The sequence below is a fragment of the Megalopta genalis genome, chromosome 5, assembly GCF_051020955.1.
Source record: "Megalopta genalis isolate 19385.01 chromosome 5, iyMegGena1_principal, whole genome shotgun sequence".
Classification (NCBI taxonomy): domain Eukaryota; kingdom Metazoa; phylum Arthropoda; class Insecta; order Hymenoptera; family Halictidae; genus Megalopta; species Megalopta genalis.
In genome coordinates this window covers 12,437,917-12,460,707 of record NC_135017.1, presented here as the reverse complement: position 1 = coordinate 12,460,707, position 22,791 = coordinate 12,437,917, and the positions used below count along the sequence as shown (strand labels likewise).

The 22,791-nt window shown below is 41.9% G+C and overlaps 1 protein-coding gene across 1 annotated transcript in view; it reads right to left on the bottom strand.

The window, feature by feature from the left end:
• Window positions 1–22,791, bottom strand: part of LOC117218171 (uncharacterized) — a 38,202-nt gene that overhangs the window by 13,618 nt on the left and 1,793 nt on the right. The gene's annotated exons all lie outside the window — the stretch shown is intronic.

The following is a 22,791-nucleotide window of genomic DNA, read 5'->3' as shown; positions in this document are numbered from 1 at the left end:
GACCGATGTCACGGAGTCGGTTTTGTTCTTTCTGCTGCAACACGAAGCCGGACTGCCAATGAGACATCTCTCCGGCATCCATTAGGTGGACGTGCGACCTTCGACGCGGTTTTCGGGAAGACGCGCGCGCATCTCGGCGGGAAAACCTAGACGCCATGTGGTTTTCGTTCATTCATGACGCACGAAGGACTGACCTTGTCTCGAGATGAATTTTTGACAGAATAATCACGCTGGACGTTAGCCCACATCACTTATCCCGGAACTGTGGACATTGTACTCTCTTTCTCGGTTCTTCCGTCGAGTATTCATTGCAATCAGCATAGCGAGAGGTCTAAATAAATTTACCAATGTGATTCTTAAAAAAAAAGTCGCTTCTGGTGGTAGGTTGACGAGTTAATTGCGTATATCGTAGGAGATTGATGTTACTTTCGTTTAGAAATGAAATGAGTTTGCGTCCCGTTTATGAATATTCATAAATAGATTATCCAGAGACTCCAAATATGTACATTGAAAATATAATTGAAACAGAAGTAACACGGCACTCTTCCAGCAAAGAACCAGAGGGCTCCAAAGATAAATTATTTAATAATATTCAATAATATCCAATATTCTCCAATAATAAATTATATTATATTTATACAATAAATTGCGCGATAATAAATCCTCGAACTATCAAAAAGTCCCAAAAACGAACGATCTAATTACCCAAAAATATCGAAATAAGCTGTTCAACTATGAAAAAGTCCTACAAATAAATGACGTTAACTATCCAAAAATCCGTGGAACGTTAAAAATGGACGATGACGTTAAAAATCAGCATTGTTCCAGGAAAATATAAGGAGAACGACAGCCGAAGGTCCCAAGGGTTGGCAAGTGTGGTGGGATCGGGGCCCGTGGACCAGAAACTGCGCAGTTAGGCGATCGCGTGAGCAAGGTTCAGGACACCCAGGACTCGGAGAATGACGTGGATCGGTTCGAGGCCGTTCGTCCTGCGGAAACCGGAGGTCGCCGTATAGAAAGGTGTCCCCTCCGATGGTGTCAAAACGATCGGCAGCCATGGCCACGCGTCTATTATCCATACATTATTCAGGACGGAATCGCAATCGCCGAAAAGGCTCGTTGCGAATTCAGCACGATGCACCGTGTCGCCGCGTAGCAACAGGGCCCGGCAACAGGACCTGTTTCAGCCTCTCTCTTTCGGCCATCTTTCTCGGACGAGCGACACCGTGATTCGCCCCTCTCGCTCCCGATCACCGTGTTTCTGTTTTCGACGGCTGTTAGGCGAGCGCTCCGGCCGCTTTCTCGTTAACGACGGCCGAAGCGCGGCGGCCGAGCCTTTTCGGCGGTCCGCCTAACGGAATGTTTTGCTATGGTCAACGAACCCCCTCCGGTGAAAATGCACCACCCCATGGCAATTTCTCCTCGTTCCACTTTATGGGAATCGCGGGTTCGGTGTCTTGGAACATCTGGTGCAGCACGGAACATGTGCAACGACTGCGGTAAAAGTGGCATGGAAATGTGGGATGGAAAAACCGTGGGTCGAGTTTCGAGGGCTCGTTGGAAAGAGGAGATTCTGGGCTTGCTGTCCACGGTCGCATCGATCGTCGGATAAATTTCTTGAACTCTGGAGAGACGTTCGAAGCTAATAAAACTGAAATATGTCAGTTCTTTGGTTTTTAGGGGATTTTCTGGGGTGACGGAATTTTTTCCCGGAAAAGCTGCTTAGGGCTGCTGAAAGTAGAAATCTTTCCCTTTAAAATGAGCTTAGGTAGACCACTGTGCGATTTTTTTGCAGAAAGTTGCAATGACTCGAACGCGACGTTCGAGTCTAAAAGTTTGTCTCGGTATTTTGGCGAGATTAATTTTGGAATAATTTATTGGAGGTGATAATACTTTCAAATGTTGCGGCAGGAATTCGACGGACTCTCATTTCCAAATTGGCTACAGTGTGTTTGCACTGCCGTATCTGTCTGACCGAGAGCCGTCGGTGTCTTTCAAACACTTTCACGGTTGTACAATTAGCCACGCACGAATCTAAACACAAATATACACGGGGCGAGCTCGTAGCGTTGTGCTGGCGAGGTGTAACAGTTTTTTCCCAGAAACGTTCGCGAACGTTTGTGTACACTGTTCGTGGGTCTAATGGTCGCATACATTCGTTAAAAATCCTTCCAGTAATTTATTTCTTGATAGAAATTAGCGAAACCCGCATTCGGCGATTCTAACGTTGGTTACATCCTCGCTTTCATGCCAGAATTCTACCGTACATGTATCCTGAAAAATAGCTTCACTTAGGTGGCTTAATCTAGAGGTTTCACCCTTCGAAATAAGCCGAGTTAGATCACCATCCGATTTTTTTTCACAAAGTTACAGTACGCTGAATTTTACAAGTCTCTAATTTTGCGAATTTTTGGAGGACGAAACCATTGTGGTCTTTTGGTTCAATTCTTATCGCAAAAGAATTTTTTAAAAGAAATGCCTTAAGGGTGGTAAAAGTAGACGTTTCACTCTTCAAATTGAGCTAAAGTGCAATGCCATGCGATTTTTTTTGTCGCAGTTACGATAGATCAAACACAACGTTCGACGCTGTCTAGTAAAAGTGCCATTTTTACCATTCCCATAATTATGGCCCGCAAAAGTAACAAGAAAGAGAAACTTATGGGAACTAAAACTACGTACTCCACCCTTCAAAATGCGACCAAATGTTTCATCCTAGTTCTCTTGTTCGCGAAGCTACGATAATTCAAGTATCAACAATTTCTCACCGGGACCCATTGACCTCGAAATCAAAGGTTACGGACAGCTGCTAATTAAAGTGAATTAGTACACTCGAAATGCTCCAGAAAAACTGCCGTCTCTGTTTAGAAACCTGCGAAGAAAAACGTCTGAAACAATATCCCGAAATTCCTGGTAAAAAGGTTCCGATCCGGTAATGGAAACACGGATAGGCGAGGGACATTGGCAGACGAGGCGGCCTCTTCGAAACGAAACGACCAGTAAATCCGTGCCGAACACAAGCAACGCTTTACGACGGTAAATCGCTAATCCGCAGATCCCCGACAGCACTCACGGAAACCCTGACAACTGAAAGGGCCGCACACCAACAATTTACAACGACCGTGGGTATTCCCTTCTTGCACTTCGGCTCTTCATCTGCCAATACGCTTCGCTAGACGAACCTGGAAATCCTCGACAAAAGGAGACCCGACGGATTTCCAGAAAACCATGTGGCCGCGTCGTTTCAGCACCACCTTATGCTCGAACCAGAAAACTAAAAGCTTCCAGTTATAATACACTATACAATAATAATACTATTATAATACAATACAATAATATCATTATAATAATATCACTATGTATTACTATGTGTATTATTAAATTATAATAATACAATAATATAATTAATATTATATATTATATATAATAAACTATTATATATCGAAATAAATATAAAATATTATATATAAAAATAAATATAAAATATATACAAAAACTATTTAACTATAAAAAGCTCGAATAATCGCCCCTGTTCTTCCCAAATTGTCCATTTCTGTTTCCAAGCTGAGCACCAATTAGGGAGAATTTACTGTAACTCGAATGCCATAACTTTCAAGCATCCCGGTTAATTTACAAAGTATCAGAACACCCGTTCAATTTTTTCAAAATAGTTTCAACTAATAAAATCGATTTTTATTTTAAGCAATACGTATTTTTCTAACGAGTTTTTGTTACGATTATGGTTTCTGATTTTTTGACGACTGCTATTGGCGGACAAAAATTCTGAAATAATTCGAGGAGAATCGTTGCTGCTACATGCAGCTGCTGTAAAAATGTCGACAACGTAGCTACGAGTTTTCTAATGGAGATTGATTCGTTTCCTCGTTCAAGCGTCAGTGAAAATTCTTTAGAACTTTCCTGCGCGGGTGTAAAAGGCAGGTTTGCAGAGCCTAGCGGTTTCTACCTGCGCTGGTACGTTTACAGCGAGCAAAGTGCACAACGTCCACCCTTCCCCGAGGGTGATCACAGCGTCCTCGGTGGAAGGTGCGACCCTCTGAACCCGAGAGGAACACCCAGAGCCTTATCTCTGCCTCATTATCGCATCGTCGTTAGCCGTGAACTCTGGCCCCGTACCTGTTAGCAGATCGGCCCACCCCCGCTTTCGTTACCTACAACGAAGCCGGAGGATCCGGTCCGTTGTCCTTGTCGCCCCTAATCGCACCCCGTTCGCCTAATCTCGAAATGTTCACCCTTTAAGTCGTCGGCAGACCTGCTCCGAACGACCGAACAATGGCTGGGAAAATTGAAGAATTGAAACGAACCAGCAGAATTAGGGTAGCTTAGGGGGAGGGGGGGCTTAGAGTTGCGAAGTTTAACGCATCGTGGATGCGTATGCCAATCGTCGATTCGATTTGTCGATCGGTGTAAAAGATTATGGCAGGAGAGAGTGAGTCGGCGAGAAATACGTGGTCGGTTGTTTCATGGTGTTTTAATTGCTATGGGGGGAGGAGAACGATGAGCCTATGCTCGACTGTGCCGGTGGTACGGACTTGTTTGATAGATTATGGGGAATCCTGACCGACTAACCTAACGTGCAAGGGGGCTAGACACGCGCCATTGAAAGAACGATGAATGAAGAAACAAACCGGTCAGGTAAATGTTATCGGCCGATTACGCTTCGCAGCCGGTTTTATCTGACGCTAGCGCCGCTACCATTACACGTAATAGATACAAGTATCGCTATCACGCTCGGCGAACGTTCAATTATGACTATCAGACGCTCCGCCGATCCCCCTAATGAAGTTACGCGGCCTGTCGATGTTTTGTTTTTGCGAGTACCGTTCCACGTGGCTCGCATAACGTGTTTCCGTAGTACTCGTACTAGTGGGATCGCTATGGAACGTTTTATGGCGTGCTACTACACGTGCGTGGGAAATTATGGGGGTGTTCGCGCGTCATCGAGTCGCTGGCATTCGAGAATTCGCATATAAAATACGAGCCGCCGAATTTCCGTGAAAAAACCGGGCTGTCTCGAACAATTTTTATCTCGGATATTATTTGTCCGATCGAGTTGATTCTTTTTTTATAATGATCGGCAAGCCTCGCTCTGTCGTTCGGAATTTTTTCCGAATCGAGAAACCGTGTTTTTGTAACGTTGAAAATTGTAAACGTCTCCGCCGACGTGAACGACCTGTTCGCAACATTGTTACACGCGGCTTTGGATATTCGTTACGAAGTTGCGGCCTCCGAATAAAATGCTCGTTCAGCGACTGCGTTCTGGAATTTCTAACGAACGTCAAGCCGTGTTTCGGCCTTCGGCAGTTTACTGTGCCCGGCAAGGCCGTTCGTTGATCGAGAAAATCACGAAGAGACTCGCGCTGTTTCTTCTCATCTCGGCCGGCCTCTCCCACGCCCTCGTTTATTTATTCGCACGCGAACGCCCTCGCGTGATTGTTTCACATCCACATCGATTTACCGACGCGTCAATCAACGTTCCTGAGATTCAATTTGTTTCCCGAGAAAGATATCGCCACGGACCCAAGTCGAGATACGTTTTGGAAATCTTTCGCAGCGCGTCGAGAGTACGGACGGTGTCCGCTTCGAATCATCGCAGCTGCCATAATTTCCGTGGTGTCTCGACGATTTTCGACGCGTTTCCATCGGGAAGGATCGCGGAAACTGGTCGCACAATGGAAAGTCGGTTTCCCGGCCGGAGAAAGAGAAATGGCGGGCTTTTGTTTGTCGCGAGTAATTGTATTTACGCGTGGTACCTACGTCCGCTGTACGTTTGGTGTCTCATTAGTAGTCATCGGAGTTCTCTTAGACACAAGAAGTAGACAATGCCCGGTACACCATAAACATGAACTCGTACACTACCATTATCTTCGAACGGCGGCACCGTCGCCTTATAATTGTCCAGCAGTAAAATGCGCCGTAACACTTTTATGGGGTCTCGATTCGTGAAGCGAATAACTTAACCGCTTTAATAGGCGACCCGGTATATATATATATGTATACATATATATATATCGCAGTTCATTCACGTTCGGCGGCCGTGTTCGACGCCCTGTAAGACATTGCGGTTCATTTTTCACGTTCGTCTTCGCGACAAATTCATAGAAACCACTGGCCGCGATCGTTCGACGTTACAGTCGACTTCGTGATTTTTTTTGCCGGCGAACCGGTACGAATTCCGTTACGGCGCCTCAACTTACAGTCTCACCCGTGTCTCGACGGTATGCACGAATTTTCGAATCGGTCGGAAATGAAAATTGGGCTCGTCACCACCGTGCATTGCAGCGCAACCTTGTGGACTCGTTACGAGCGTTGAGAATTTCCATCGACTTTGGGATTTTTTTTTTTTAATTACGGAACCACCAAGAATTTTGCTGTTGGGATTTAATTGCGCATTGTTCTGAATCTCGTAGCAGAGTCCGCGAATTTTGTCCACCCAGAAACGACGAGAATTAAGTCCGACACGATCGTTCGAAGCGAACGAGACCCTGAATAGTATATATGTGGGACAACATTCGCCGGGAATGTTAATTAAAACGCTGCAAGGTAGAGTGCAGAGCATGACCGTTGCAACGGTGCACCCGGAATGCATAGGAGTGTAGCCAGCCGAAGGAGTCAAGGCCGTTCAAAGGAGATTTTATCCTCCACGGAGTTAGTTGCCGCGTGTTGTCTAGGTCGTGCAAGACCGAGGGCGTTCGGAATCTGGGCAGACGAGTGTAATCGCTTCGGAGACTGTGAGAAATCGTTTTATAGACAACCGGACGGCCAACGGGGCCCACGATGCACCGCTCGCCCCCGTCCTTTCCCTTTCAAATACTCGAGATATCGCCGGAAAAATTTGAAATAAATTCCGGCCGGCTCGAATAAACCGGAATAAATTTTCGATTAGCTTGATTCCTAGAACGACCCCACTTCCATTTTACGGCGTATGTAACGTGGCGGAGTTTCGTTGAAAAGTATATGTACAAAATATATAATATATTTAATAATATAATAATATCCATCAATATATTAATATTAATAATATGTATGATGTATAATATATCTATCAATATATTAATATTAATAATATATATGATGTATAATACAGTAATGTCTCCCTTACTGACGCTCAGATCGTGCACAAGAATGGACAATTTGGGAAGAGGAGATACGATTCTTCGAGCCTTGCAACTCGTTTTTATAGTTATTGACAATCGATAACCATAAAAAACGAGCCACAAGGCTCGAACAATCGTATCTCCCTTTCCAAAATTGTCCATTTTTCTGGACAATCTGAGCGTCAATTAGGGAGACATTACTGTATATTCATCAATATAATAATATTAATAATATATATGATGTATAATATATCTCTTAATATAATAACACTAATATATATAATTTCAGTGATTAATCGTTTCATTATGGCGCAAATTCGTCGAAAAATATCTGCAACAGTGAACTGCGGTGTTCACGGAGACATCAACGATGGGTCTGAGGGCATTTTGGAAATCCTAGATCTGATTTGTCTTCTTCTTTGTTCTTCTTGGTCGCTCTTTCTGTGTGATTTCGGTATTCCACCATGGGAAGAAATGGACCTGTTGCCAACGGGATACTCGAAAGTAAATAACGTTACGTCACACCATGGGGTCTAGCCAGGCCGGTGTCCCAACTCTCAAAGCTCGTGCCTGTTCCAACTATCTCTAACTCCCTATCGGCAGCATCGAGTCTCGCCCTCTCGGACGTATTATTATACTAACCCAGACCCATGGCGATGCCTCCGAACCCTGAATAATTATATCCGCGGAGCGCGAAAGACTTGACACTTTGACTGCCGCTGTTCCTCGCATACAAATCACAGAATTATTCGCCGGCTACTTTTCGCCGAATTTTTTTGGGAATGCTCTGCTGGCGTCGCGAATATTCAATGCGAAATATAAAAATGATTTTCATCGATCGCAACGAACGCGAGTCGAATAGACATTTTTATCGCCTCGTTAAATAATTTCAGCGAATTGGAAATACATAGTACGTAGAGATCAATTATTTTAATATTTTCATTGTTCTCCGTTCTTTCAATATCAAGAAATAACTTTGCTAATTTTTGGAATTTCGAAATTTCTTTCCAAATAAAAGTTAGGACTGGATTTATAATTTCACGGGATGTGAATTGCACCCCGCGAGAAGAACGAGAACCGTTTCTCCGAAGAATTTTCGAAAAATTCGACGGTGTTTAGTGAGCCTGGGATCCGCGAATCCTGACGATCGCGAGGTGGCCGGCGCGATTCGATCGTCGAAAAGCGGGCATCGGGGTCCGATAACCGCTTGATAAGGGGCAGGAGGGGACCGTGCAGGGGTGTCGACGGCGCGGGGGCCCCGGGGCACGGAGGAGAGCACGGAAAAAAAGCGGTTAAACAGCATGGGGAACGGCTGCCTCTTCCCGAGAGGGCCGCGCCGGTTATTCGGCCTGCGAATAATAATCATGGGGGGCGCCCCCTCTGCTCCGTTTGCTCTCTCTCTTCTCTCTTTCTCTCCTCTCCCCGCCGCGGCGGTCCCGTGGATCTCCTCGTCGGCCGCTGCATAGCAACAAGGACCGTTTCTCTCTTTCTGAGCGCCGCCGGAGCCTCGGACCATGCGAGAAGGGAGGGGGAAGAAAGACTAAATACGAAGAGAGGAAGAGAGAGGGAAAGAGAACAGGCGAGAGAGAAAGAGAGACGAGAGAGAGAGAGAAAAAAACAAAAGAGAAAGATGGAAGGGAGAGGAGAGACGTGAATGCGGAAAGAGCTGACAAAATCTCTAGGTAGCAGAAGATGGGGGAGGGAGGAGGAAGGGACAAAAGGACCTGGAAAATAGGAAACCCTGAGCGAGCGTAGTGAAACTAGACGGCTCATTTTGTGAAAGCTGAGGGGGGTTGACAGGGATCTTATTTATCTTGCGGAATTGTGCCGGTGCGCTTGGAAAAGAACTTTTCTTGGGGTCGTGGAACGACCATTCATGGAAAAAATAACAGGTGCTTCTATTTGCCAATTTTTGCTCGGTCTCTTTCGAAATTATGCCGAGACGTTTAGAAAATTGTTTCGACTGTGTTGCAACGTTTGGGAAAGAGCTATGTATCCTTGGGGATGCGAAACAACCCCTGAAGCAGTAACAATCAATTATTATTCTAAGTTTTAATTGGTTACCGTATTAATTTATCAGTCTAGTGATTGACAGTTTTCAAAATGATGCTGAAATGTTTAGAAAAAAGATCGGAACAAGTACTGAATCGTTTAGGATGCAAAAACAACCCCTAATGGAGCTGAGAATGATTCTTCAGAATTCCTCCTGCAATTTTTCAGACTTTCGCGACGATTTGAAGAGTTTGCAAAAAGATTGAAATTTAATGGAATCGTTATGGAGTTTAATACGACTTTGACAACGGGAGGACCCGATTCAATAGAGCTGGTATTGTGCGGATCGTGTTACCATCACCGTTGATTTGGTATCCGCCAGCGGATACGGATTTAAATCTGTTCCCGAAATGGCGCAGACCCTTCGGACTCGGACTCTGTTCTAAAAATCGATGGCTGTTCGCATGATAATAATCCCGTGACCTACTCTGTCTAATTTATGCGATCTATGGGCCCTTTGATGTCACCGAACCTATAAAAATCAGATAATTCATCTTTCCGAACTGTTTGGCGTTCATTTGCATACGATTTCAAGGTGAGAAGTATATTACGGATCTGCGAACATATATTTAAGGTTGTTAACAAATTTCAACGTTGTTACGAAACGTTTCTGTCGTTACAAGAATAGATAATGCAACTAAAGTGGAGATTGAAACTTTCAAGCCACTGAAAATCATTTTCAAAATAAATTGAAAATTGCAATGTTCCTTTGAACTAATTGAAATTCATAATTTGTTACTGTAATTTAAGCAATTATGTTTATAGTAACATATAACGTGGAAATGATATTTGAGAATTAGAAAATAGAGTGAAATAAAAATAAGAAATATATAAGAAATATATAAGAAATATAACGAATAAAGTAAGGTAAGATAAAAATGAAACGAAGTTAAATAAAATGAGAAATATTTCGAAACATGTAGATGCATATATGCACACGTTATCTTTGAGAGTGAAAAGATGCTACTTGATAATATCAATAGCCAACCCTTTCTTCCAACAAACGGTCTCATTATGGTTTCCCGTACGGGAATCCTGCAAAGGCTACAGAATCACTATCACAATCGAAGTTATCTGGCCATTGTCATTTTTATCAGCCCAGTGTTCACAGTTTTCCTCATGTCTACCCCATATCAGAGACACAGTTCCCATTGTTTGCAGAGGGCACACAGTATATCAATTTCTAATATTTATTAATTCGAAGACACACAGTGAATGAGCGGCGTCCGTCAATGAACCTTTTCTACGAGCTTCCATAGATAAAATCGAGGCCCAATAAGGGGTGACAAACACAGGCATACATACAGCTTCTCGAATAAATGTTACCATTCATTAGAGTCGATTGGAAATTATGGGACCAACAGGCACTGAGATATTTTAAACACGAAATTAAAAACATTGAAAGTATTATCTCTCTTTCTGATAAGACAATATTTCTCTTTTCGATAAGGGAATATTTTTCTTTTCTCTACTAGAGAATTTCCAAGATATTTAGAACAATTTTAACCAACTGTTGTTGCAATTCTTTTACCATTTTATTCATTCTAAATTCTTTAATTCTTTTACAATTTACTTTATTGAAGCTGTGTTTCTGGCGAAAGAGAGAAACAAATCTCGAATAGTACAAAAGTCATTTTACCAATGGAAATTGAAAATGATCTGGGATCATATCGATGCAGCGCGGCGATGGAATGTTACTCATGCCACGCGATGGTAAAGAAAATAATTTCGAAAGCCGCCGGTCGAACGATTTATCGTGTGTTTTTATTTGTTATCGTAATAGTGAATGAGAACGGTTCGGCGGCAGTGGACGCGGCACAATGCGAGGCAAGAGAGTGGTGCACACACGCAGGGAGAGAGGAGTTCGAGTGCATGAAAGAGAGCCGAGAGAAACCTCCCCTGCTTAGAATGATAAACCCCGCCGTAGCGCACAGCGCCAGCTGTCCACAGAAAACGTTTTTGTTCACGCTTTCTCTCTTCTTCCTTTTGCACTGACGCCGCCACCCTCGCTTTCAAGAATATCTCCGCCTTATCTCCAGTCCAATTCATTTTTCAACACTGCCCTTTTATACACACACATACAAATTAGTCCGTACCAGAACTTCTCGTTTAATTCTGTGCTGTGTCTAGAACAATCGCTGTTCAAAATTTACCATTTTACCATTTTATAACTTTAGTATTTTACCATTTTACGATTTTATAATTTTAGTACTTTACCATTTTACTATTTTATAATTTTACTATTTTACTATTTTACTATTTTATAATTTTACTATCTTACTATTCTACAATGTTACCATTTTATTATTTTATAATTTTATAACTTTACCATTTTACTATTTTATAATTTTACTATCTTACTATTCTACAATGTTACCATTTTATTATTTTATAATTTTATAACTTCACCATTTTACTATTTTATAACTTTACCATTTTACTATTTTACTTACCTCGCCATATATTAATTTCCCAAAAACTCTACATTATATCCCCTGCAACAAAGTTATAAAATCCCACAGATTAGATCCCTTAAAAATTTAAACGTTTGCTACATAGATATCCTTTTGTTCAATCTTGATGTCTAATCTTTAAAATCCAGCTACCTGGTTACTATTTAATTCTGATCAACGTTGTTGGGACACGATGGAAATACCATGAACACGTTCGGGAGATTCCAATGCTCAAAACGTATAGATCGGCTCGAAAATTGTTCCCAGGAGGGTTTCCGTTGATCATGCTCGACGTGGCAAGCAGAGAAATCAAGAGAGGCGGCGGCGCGCGCGCCGCTTAGTTAACAAGAAAGGAAGCAAAGATAAAAGGAGAGTGGGGAGACCCACCAACTAAGATACATCAACGCTGTTGTAGCTGCTGCTACAGCCGCTTAGAATTTGAGCCACGTGACCGCAACAATGTTCCCGGGACCCTTTTCTGAATATGAATGCGCACGATGCTTTTCCATTCAAGATCTCAGTGTCGCGTCACTTCCTTTTGCAACTATGTGCACTACATGCATGGCAGACCTTCGTTATCATTTATGGAACACGCGTTGCCTCTATTAAATAACGAACGCTGTGTTCGAACACGTCAGCTGGGAATAACTTTGCTTCTCAAGTATTGAAATGTTAAAATATGAAAATCTGCACGTTTGAAAATAATGATGAGTTTATGCATTGAGTTGCATGCACTGTGGGAGGTCTACAAGACAGCTTGCAATTTCATTTGAAAAAAGAAATTGTAATTGAAGATATTAATGTAAAAAGCGAGACAAATTACATAGACTATACTAAATTACAATAAACGGTGAAATTACTATAGTCAGAAATACCGATGCATTTCTGCACTTATGTGTGCACATTCGAAGGTACACGAAACTATGAATACGGTGCCATGATTTCCCAAGAAAAATTGCTAATGGCAGAGACAAATAAAAAATCCTGTTCGAAGAGTTAATGAAAACGATAGGAAATGCATCGAGGAGTGTGTGGCGGTGCCCAGCGTTTCCCATAAGTTCCTTCGGCGGTCGGTCATTAATTATTAGACCCGACATCGTCGAAGAGAATCCAAGAGAAGGAAAGCCGATAAATGCCGGCGGATTGAAAGAGAAAAGCTGAGGGATGGTGCCGATGGTTGGTCCGTAAAGGGCGAGGGACGCCGGTGGTAGATACCGAGACAGGGACGCAGGAATGCGCACAGCTGCCCCTATGGGTTTGCTTTTCGAAACCCTGTTGGCGGAATCTACGAGAGATAGGAACCAAATATCACTGAGAAAACCAAGAAAAATCTGGGGAACAGTTCTGATAAAATAAAATAGACTAAAATGAAACAATACGATAAACTGAGGTAAAATAAAATAATAAAACAGAGCAAACTAAATTGCAATAAGAATTGGCATAAGAATAGTAAAATAATATAATAATACAAGTAAAATGTAAGAATAATAAAATAATATAAGAATAAAATAATATAATAATACAAGTAAAATATAAGAATAATAAAATAATATAATAATACAAATAAAATATAAGAATAATAAAATAATATAATAATACAAGTAATATGAGAATAATAAAATAATATATTAATACAAGTAATATAAGAATAATAAAATAAAATAGACCAAAACACAACGATAAAATAAAATTCGTTAAAATAAAATAATAACGTAAAATGAACCAAAATAAAGTAACGGAATGAAATAATAAAATGTGCTGAAATGAAACAATGGGATGAAATAAAGTACGCTAATAAAGTGGAATAAATTGAGCTTCGCCGGCTTGGTTTGGAAGTGAACAAGATGGTGGATGTCTTCGAAAGAATTTTCTGCACCGAAGGATGTTTGCAGACCCGCGAGGCATCACCTCGTATTATCATGAGTCTGCGGAGTCGTTGCTATCTATTCACAGAAGGGTGAAAGGGTTTCAGCAACGGCGACACGCGCAATTCTCCGCGACTGTTACTATGCGAGATAACATCCTTCGAGATTAGAACCGGGGACTCAATTCGTATCTCCGCCGGAAGTAGCTCTGACCCTTTTGCCACCGACACAACGCTGCGACACTGTGTGTCTGCTTTTTAGCTACACTGTCCCGGGAAATCGTGAGAAGAACGATATAGAAATCGAGCATTTTCCGAAGGATTTCTAGGGAATGAGAGACCCGTGCACCTGTTCGAATTTTTTGCGACTTCGTTTGCGGGTCGTAAAATCGAAAAAAAATTTCGCGGCTTGAGTCGAAGTGGCTCCGATGTTCCAGATTTTTTTTCGAAATTTTCCAACCGCAGTTGCACGGAGAAAACTCGTTCTTGAAGATAAACTTTGCAGATTTTTGTAAAAGGTGAACTTTGCGATCTCGAGTTTTTTGCAGCTGGATCCGGTGAAGCGAAAAATCCAAAATTATTTTCCGACACGGCTCAAAGCGGCTACAATGTTCTAGATGTTTTTTTAGAATTCCGAGGGATGCGAATAAATAAGAAACTGCGAATTTTGTGTTAGTATGTTATGCGTGAAAGCGTGCATTAACGGAGGAGTATTGATTATGGACTGCCATAAGGGATGTTTACAGTGTTCGGTGCAGTAGTAAACAAGCTCTGGATAAACAATGAACTGCTAACAAGAGGTATAGGCACGAGATAATGATTACACTGGCGAGATAAGGGGAAGCAGGTGATACCGAAGAAGAAAGGTCGTGGTTGACTAGGAAAATTTGAAGAGAATACTCGGGCGGACAAGGAAACGGCACGTGGTGCTCACGTGCGCGCAACACAATGTGCTCTCTAACCACTCTGTGCAGCCTTTCTTTACTTGCACTGCTGCGCAAATATTTGGGCAGCCAATATTTCTAACTATGTACTATTTTTGATTACTATTCCAACTACTATTTTTAATCACTATTTCAACTACTATTTTTAATTACTATTTCAACTACTATTTTTAATTATTACTTCAATTATTGTTTTAACTACTATTTTTAGGCGCTATTCTCAAATGCTATTCTAATACAATTTTTAATAAACTGCAAAATGCAACTTCGTGAAATGATCGAGACAAACGAAAATTTCTAGAAAAATCTGCAAAGGTTCATTCAACGCTGTTGCCTCGAATAATTCTTTATATTATGAAGATGACTTGTGCAATGATCTTACAAAAATGTCATTAAATTGCTCAGAATAATTTTGTTGAACAATATTAGGTCAGTGTTCGTAAGAACTAAATTTTGAAATTTAGTTAGCCGACACTGGGCTCGAAGTAAGACGTCTGGCAACGATGCAGGCTTCGTGGAAATTTTTTGAAGGATGTAGCAAACCATCTTGCGCGTCTGGAGGGTTGAAAATTTGACCTGCATCCGTTTAGGATGCTTAGAAGAGGCGAGGGTGTGCACCGTCCCATGGCGTTTCTGAAGAATAGGGAACAGGACACTCGAGACCGCAAGGGAGGAAACCAGAAAATTCTATAGAGCTCTTTGCCTGCCACGATGGAGGACGGGAAGCAACGGTTCTCTCCGTTATTATACCGTCATTTACGTATTCCTTGCACCGAAGCCAAATGAAATATCTTTCCACGAAATTTATACCGTCGACAATATTTAAATAACCATCGAATTGTAGTTCAAGAAAATATTTAATACCGTGTACATACGGTATATTATAATAATTATTTAGCTATGCCAATCTATCTATAGATAGATAAAAAAAAATTTTTAATACCGAGTACACACGGTATATTATAATAATTATTTAGCTATGCCAATCTATATAATCTTTATTAATTTTTCTTTATTTTGAAGAAATGATAAAATTGAATTTTCAGCGAAATGCGCTGATTCTTGGGTAACTGCATTTCCATTTATCAGAACCAGGTGCAACTCGTGATATTTCTTCCGGCGTGATTATCCTGCTGGCACACCGTTGCAGCTGTCGGTCCGATGCCGGCCATGTGGCCGATACCTTTGTCGTCTACCTACGGTGTCTACAGTCACCGCCATTCGACTGAGTTTTAAGATCACTCAAGTATGAAGAAATTATTTAGAACGTTCACCGGATAAAAGATATCCAAACAAACTCTTCATTTTAATAAAATTATTCGAAGCGATAACAATTATTTTAAAAATACTTCAACCACCATGAAAAATGTAGCAAAAATAAAGAAATTAAATAAATATGGAGAAAAATATTTATTAACATTTGGTTCTGTTTAATATCCTTAGTTTCATATCAATCTGTCAATATTCTTGTAATAATAATTATCTAAAATTGTAGCATCGTTAAAATTGTCATTTTTGTGAAACCAGGAATTTTTTCACGTTGCCTTGTGAACTATGGAAAAAACGACGAGAAAATAAAATCTGTTGATTTTATATTTTTGCATTTTTAAAGGCTCGTTCTGAACAATTATATTTTATTGTTCGATTTGTTCCGAATGTTACACGGGATTTCTTGCCAAATATATTGTGCACAATTCCAAGATGGCGGAGATGCACGAGGCAATTTCTCCCTTCGGCGGGCACGCCCGTACAATTTAATGGGCCTATCGCGGTCCAGACACACTCTTTTTTCTCGAAAATTGTTCTTAGAAGCCCGAAACCACGGGCCAGGGTCGATGCACGGTAATTGCAGGTTGCAACGCGATGCACCGCGCTGCAATTTACGATTTCGAGCACGAAACCGATGAAATATCCCCTTCAATTCATCCGGCAACAATATTGTTATTTGCGAAGTTCGAAATTACCATTCTAAAAATAATAATAAGATTTTTAAAAATCTTGAAAATACGCAATTTTTAAAATATTAAACAAAAACTCAGTTTCTAATTTGAAACAAATATTCTTAAAAATTCAGTTTCTAATTTGAAACAAATATTTTCCAAAATTTAGTTACATACTTCAAATGTTTTATTACAAATGGAGAAACAGATTTCTCAAAATTGCCATTTCTTCTGCAACGTCCTGTTTCACAATAACCTTCGTTTAAGATGTCGATCCGCAGTTATTTATGTGGCTACATTGTCAGACAAGGGTTTTAAGGTTCCTACTATATTTGTTTCAATTTTCCGACTGTTGAAACGTTTTTCTGTTTAATGACGGTGGTCCCCCAGCGCGATTTAATGCGTTTACAGAGGTATTGTAGCATTCCTGGTCTTTTTGCGCTTGTGTTGCTCCGAGAATCGTGGGACCAGAGTGTGCTCGGCTGCTCGTTATTACATACCAGCAGCCCTCGAAGAACAAAGACTGCGATCGCGATCTCGATAGCATCGATCTCTCGACCCTTTTATCGATACTTAATTCAAATTAAACGAAAAAGTAGTATCGCAGATTCAAATCTGCCCAAATATTCGGCGAAATAACAATTTATCGGAAACAAATTTTTATTCTTTTTTTACTCTTTTATCAATTAAAAAATGACATTTGGAATTGTTTGCGATAAATTAATCGATGTCCCTTTAAAAGACTAAGCGATATTAAAAAATAAAAGAAAAATGAAATGAAACAAAAAGAAATAAAATAGAATGAAAAAAATTGTATAAAACAGGACTGGAAGATTTCGTTATGAAATATTATTTTGGCTTAGAGATTCCAGCGTCAACGGACTTCCTATCGTTGCTCGAGAGGCCAACGTTATCGGCTCGCGAATGTACATTGTAAACCAGGCCTGATACGTCCTCGAGGGACTTCTGCACGCGGCTTCTGCGAAATCCTGCAAGCAGTTTCATGCGGCGCTTATCCTTTTTGTAAACGATAGAAGTTTCATTGGGTTGCAGGGGTCGCGCCTCGTATCGGATGGTGCTTACGTCTCGCCTACAAATGCGCCTCCATCTTGAATTTCATGAATGCATTATTATTTCTTTGCGTCGCCTTTGTCGTTGACCGCGGCGGTCATTCATTCGCGACGCGATTTCGCAGAAATCCGCGCATCCCGTGTCGACAACACGCTTTCGAACAGCCGCAATTCCGAGCCAAAAAATCTGAAAAAATTCCCTAGCACAGTTGACGTCGATTACGACGTCCTAGATTTTTCTCGAAATTTTGAGACGCGAGTACACAGAGAAATCGTGCTTCGCGGAACGCGCCACGCCGTGGACAACGATAAGAGAAAATTCCTAGAGATTCCTAGATTTTCGAATTGATTTGCGGCGACAAATCTGATCCAAAAAATGAGAAAAAATTCCCTGGTGTTAGCGCGCGGAGTTTGCGATACGGTAGATATCTTTATTGCAGGATTCCCGCGAGGTGTCGAACGAAGGAATCGTAAAGAGAGCCGATAGTCCGTTAGCGTGCAAATAGAAACGGTATAGCGATTTTGCCGGTTTCATGGGATTCGCCATGGCCGGGAAACGGCACAGCGGCATTATCAGGTACGTGTATTGACCCAGTAGCAGCTGGCCAGGTGCACGGCTTGTTTCTCGGTGTTTCATGAAGCGTAAAGTGGTCTGGTAACGGTCGGCGAAAGGGAGAGCGCGAGATATCTTTTCGCGTAAAAGCGAGCAAAATGAGCGTCGTGAATGAGCCTAGCTTCGCAGAACACGCGGTTACGGTGTTCCGTACAGTCCGGCAGATAATCTGCGGACAAGCGAAAGCGTTCTCCGCCGCGCGACTGCACGGGATGCGTTCCGTTTCAATTAGAAATGCAATCGCGCAATCGTTAGCTACCTAATTGAATCTTATCGTCTCGGGTCTCGCGAATCCGTTCAATCAACCATTCATCGCTGTAATCCCCCGTACACGATCCACAGAATGCAATAGCCGCTGGATGCAATTGCCGCACGCGATTCGTTGCTGCAATTAGAGGCACTTCTACTTTCTCAGAACTGTCTCCCGGTTTTATCCGATCCGGTATTTTCCAAAATTTTGCAGTACGTCTGGGCGGTTCACGAACCGTGTTTAACTATGCTTAAAAAATATGTTCAATTGCTTCCAAGAATTTTGAGAAAAATCTAGGATGTTGCTGTCAACGTTAAGTATGCTAGGGAATTTTTCCCGATTTTTTGGTTCGAAATCGCGGCAGCGAAAAATTCGGAAACGTGGAGATGCGGGAGATGCACGATTTGTTGGGTTGTCGATTTTTTAAGGGACTCGTTGCAATAGTTGTTAGGTTTAAACTATTTTTTTATTGTTCGGTAGAGTGTACAGGATGGAAGAAAAATGGAGACCGATTTTTCGAAGGAGGTGGTTAATTGCTGCGACCGGTGGTCCCGGAGCGGGTCGAGCGATCGAAGGTAAAAACGAGATCCGGCGGGGCGGAATTGGCCGTGTCACCGGTGGAAATTTCGAGGCACCCACCGGAAAAAGGACTTGGAAGGATACTTCCTTGGTGCAGGAAGTCGCCCGCACCAACTGTCATCTTACAAAGCTATTCAACGGTTCCTACTGGCCGTTGCTAATTATCAAGCAACTACTTCCTTCCTCGACGCTCGCCTTTCCCTCAGAGTTCTTCCTCCTTCGCGCTCGATTCCGGGGAAACTAGGGTCGGGGGTTATCCCATGATCTTTGATTCCGTGGGGACAATAAGAAATAGCCAGCAAAAAATGTCCAGCCATTTTTAACAACCGAGATCAGTTTAATAGCCGGAAGATGATTTTTTTGGAAACAGTGACTCTGAAAATGACGAAAAGATGGCAAAAAAAATAGCATCAAAATGGCAGAAGGATTTGAAAGAATTTTTGCGTGTGCTGTACACAGCGTCAATTTCGAAAATTCCATGGAATTTTTCCGTTGCGTGAGCCGCGGTGAAAGAACCGCGATTTTTTGAAACGTGTAAAGTTACACCGTGCGAAATTCCCATGGTGTTTCAGTTATCTGGTAACGAAACCTTATGGAAAAGAAAGCGAAAAAAAGTTATGGGAACCGCGGAGAGATTGGTGTCTGAATTTCTCACCGCGAGACGACTTTCTATGGCATCCCATAGATTGGCCAAGGTTGAAAGAACCGAAGCTGAGGGGGTTATCGTAGTCTGAAAAGTTCGCGATATTCGATCTACTATAACTTCGCGACAAAAAATCGTTCCAGAATGCACCTGTGCACATTTTGAAGCTTGGAGTCTCTACTTTCGTACACCTACACAGATTTCCCTAATTAAAATTCTGTCGCACCGAAGACGACATCGACTAGGAGACCTTCTCCAAAAAATATTCACCTCGAACCACCCCCACATTTCCAACCTTTCCCAATGGCAACAAAATTGTATCGGGTGGCACTACGAAACGTATAAAAAGTAGAGATTTCAGCCTTTGAAACGAGCCTGGTTGCACCATCATCCGACAATTTTTCGCGAAACGGGAACAGTTCGAACGTCGAGGCCATTACATGGAAGAATCGGCGAGATATTTGAACAATTCTTTAAACAAATTGGGGTACAAATTTTCGGGAAACCTTTACGTTCGTGAATTTCCGATTGCATCGGGGGGCGGAGGGGGGGGGGGGAGAATTTGCTCGCGAGAGCCGTAACGGCCTGGGCGAATTTTCTGGTCGATTTTCGCGGTAATGGCTTCGAGCGCCGATTTACCGTGTCGCTCGTTCCCGGCGTGCCTCGTAAAAAGGACAAAGGGGCTGGCAAGGCCCTTGGTTCTTTGTTGCAGCGCACGGAATACTGTAATATATTCGCATTGTTCTCCGCGGCCGGTTTTTGCCGGAGGGCTGCGAAGCGGCGGCTGCAAAGGCCAAAGATTCGTAGTCCCGGAGAGAGAGAGAGAGAGAGAGAGAGAGAGAGAGAGAGAATGGTCCGAAAGGGCCTCACTTCTCCCTTCGTATCGATCCTCCGATTTACTTTATTGGGGAACGCACCCCGGGGCCACACGGGCCCCCGTGTCCGTATGAAAATGTTAACACGCGCTACCTCCGCGAGAGCGCAAAATATATTTATGTCTGGCAAGATCGGCATCGTCCGGGGACCGCGGTAGCGCGGTTCAATGTCAATTATGCTAAATCGATTAATATAACGTCTCATTTCGGGCCGCTATTTGATCCTCCCTCGACCGGCAGTGCGAATATTATCTCACAATTTGTCAACATTCCAGTTAACGAAACTGAGCTTTAAACCAATTAATTTTTAATTATTGCTTTGCGGGGTAAACATCTGTAGGTTATAAATTGCTCCACAGGGCACTGTAGCGGCTCCGTCCGAGCCGGGAGCTGTGAGGCCACGCCCCCTCTGGACTCTCAACGAGACCACGCCTCTCGACGTACGTAAGAACCTCGACTATAACTGTACTGGGCTCTTTATTACTTAAATTACTTTATTACTTTATTACTAAAATCTTCGATTTTTCGTAGTAATAACGGTGAATACTATAGAAGGACCTCGGTGAAACCTCGACATCTTATACTATCATATTAATAATTTATCAAAAATAAAAAACAATTAACCACGAATTTTTAATTCGGATAATCGAAGTACCACCGTATTTGCATAACAAGAACAGTGAAAACCAATCCTTTGGGACACTCTGCGTGCAAAGAACAACGAAACCACGCCTTTCAATGTACTGTACACAATGGTAGCAACATGTTTCAAATGGACGCATTGTTACAGCTCTGTTCCACGATGTACAATACCAATTTTATTTAGCCTAGGATCGGGGACTAGTGCTAGAGCAACTTGCCACTGTGATAAATGAATTCGCGCGATACTCGCGACACATTAGCCCCCCCTGATCAAGATACTAAATGAGTACTTTGTTATCGTGGCACACATAAACAGAGACCTTGAAGTGCGGTCTATCCTAGGCATCGTTCTCTCGCTCCCTAGAGAGAGGGAGAAAGAGAGGCTTTGTGTGTTATCGCGGAGCTGTAACAAAGTCGCCACCTGCCCCGTAATCTGCTGGTATCGCGAGGAGAAATGCACACTCTTGTGCTCGCATCGTCAAGGTGAGACTCGCATAATTCACGTTCGCGGATGGGGGAACATTTTGTCTGGAATGCGTACGGGGACCAGAAATTAATCCGAAATGTTATTACGATTTTAAAAGATCGTCGGTTCATTTGGTATAATAATATGAAAGATTCGAGGTCGTTTTTGCAATCTCAGAATTAATTGCATTTCTTAAATAAGTAATATGTTACTTATTTAAATTGTTCCCTTGGCAACGGTAGGGAGCCATTACAACGAAGCGATTATGCTCAAATGATCTTCACAATTCATTACACTGAAATTATTCTAAGTCACGTGGCCGAGTTGCGGCGTTTCAGAGAGCAAATCACTATAAATCAATGTCAAGAAGGTGATCGCACGAACAGAACAATTATCTTCAGTTCGAGAAGTTCAATCTTGTGCAAATTAGTTCTGGAAGACCTACACTACCGTTCAAAAGTTTCGACATTGTGATATCTCTCTGGTTAATAAATATCAGGCTTCTATTATACAATCGACTTTCAATTGATCAACCTTTAGATCGTGCACCGTTCTATGCGTTTTACAATTAAAATCTCGGCGAATTTTTGAACCCCTCGATTTTCTCGTTCCGATCAATTAGTTATAAAACAATTCTAGTCTCTGGTGTGCACGCGGATTGTGAGAAATTTCGGAACGGCTTGCGAAAGCAAGATTCAAGATTTAACGAGTGTGTACTGCAAAAATTATCGAAAATTTGTTTAAACGGTTTACAAACTTTTGATCGTTAGTGTATACATTGGTCACTTCAAAGAAACCGTGGGCTAGATGATTACAGCCGCATGATTATTCCCCGAATTTCTGTCCGCGAAAAAAAACAATCGCTGATGGACACCATGGATGCCGTGTGAGGGAGAGAGACAGAGAAAGACAAAAAAATCGGCAACCTAATTATAGGTTTCACTAGCTTTGCTTGCTACATTCCTCATTGTACATTTCGGCAGTGTAGATCATTATTAGTCGATTATGGAGAAAGTAGCTTATTAATTATTGTCCTGAACCAATTAATCACGTTTCATCGTGCGTTAGCATTTGGCCAAAAATTCTACTCAATACGAACAATTTCAATGAATTTTAATTGTGATTGAATTCGCGATTCAAATCGATCCTGATCGCGATACAAAGTCTCTAACCGTAGGTTTCAAATATCTCTACATTACATCACGACCCTAAATCGTCAGATATCAATACAAACAAACATCTCGATAACGTTTAAATGTATCTATACGTGTACATAACTGTGAGCTAA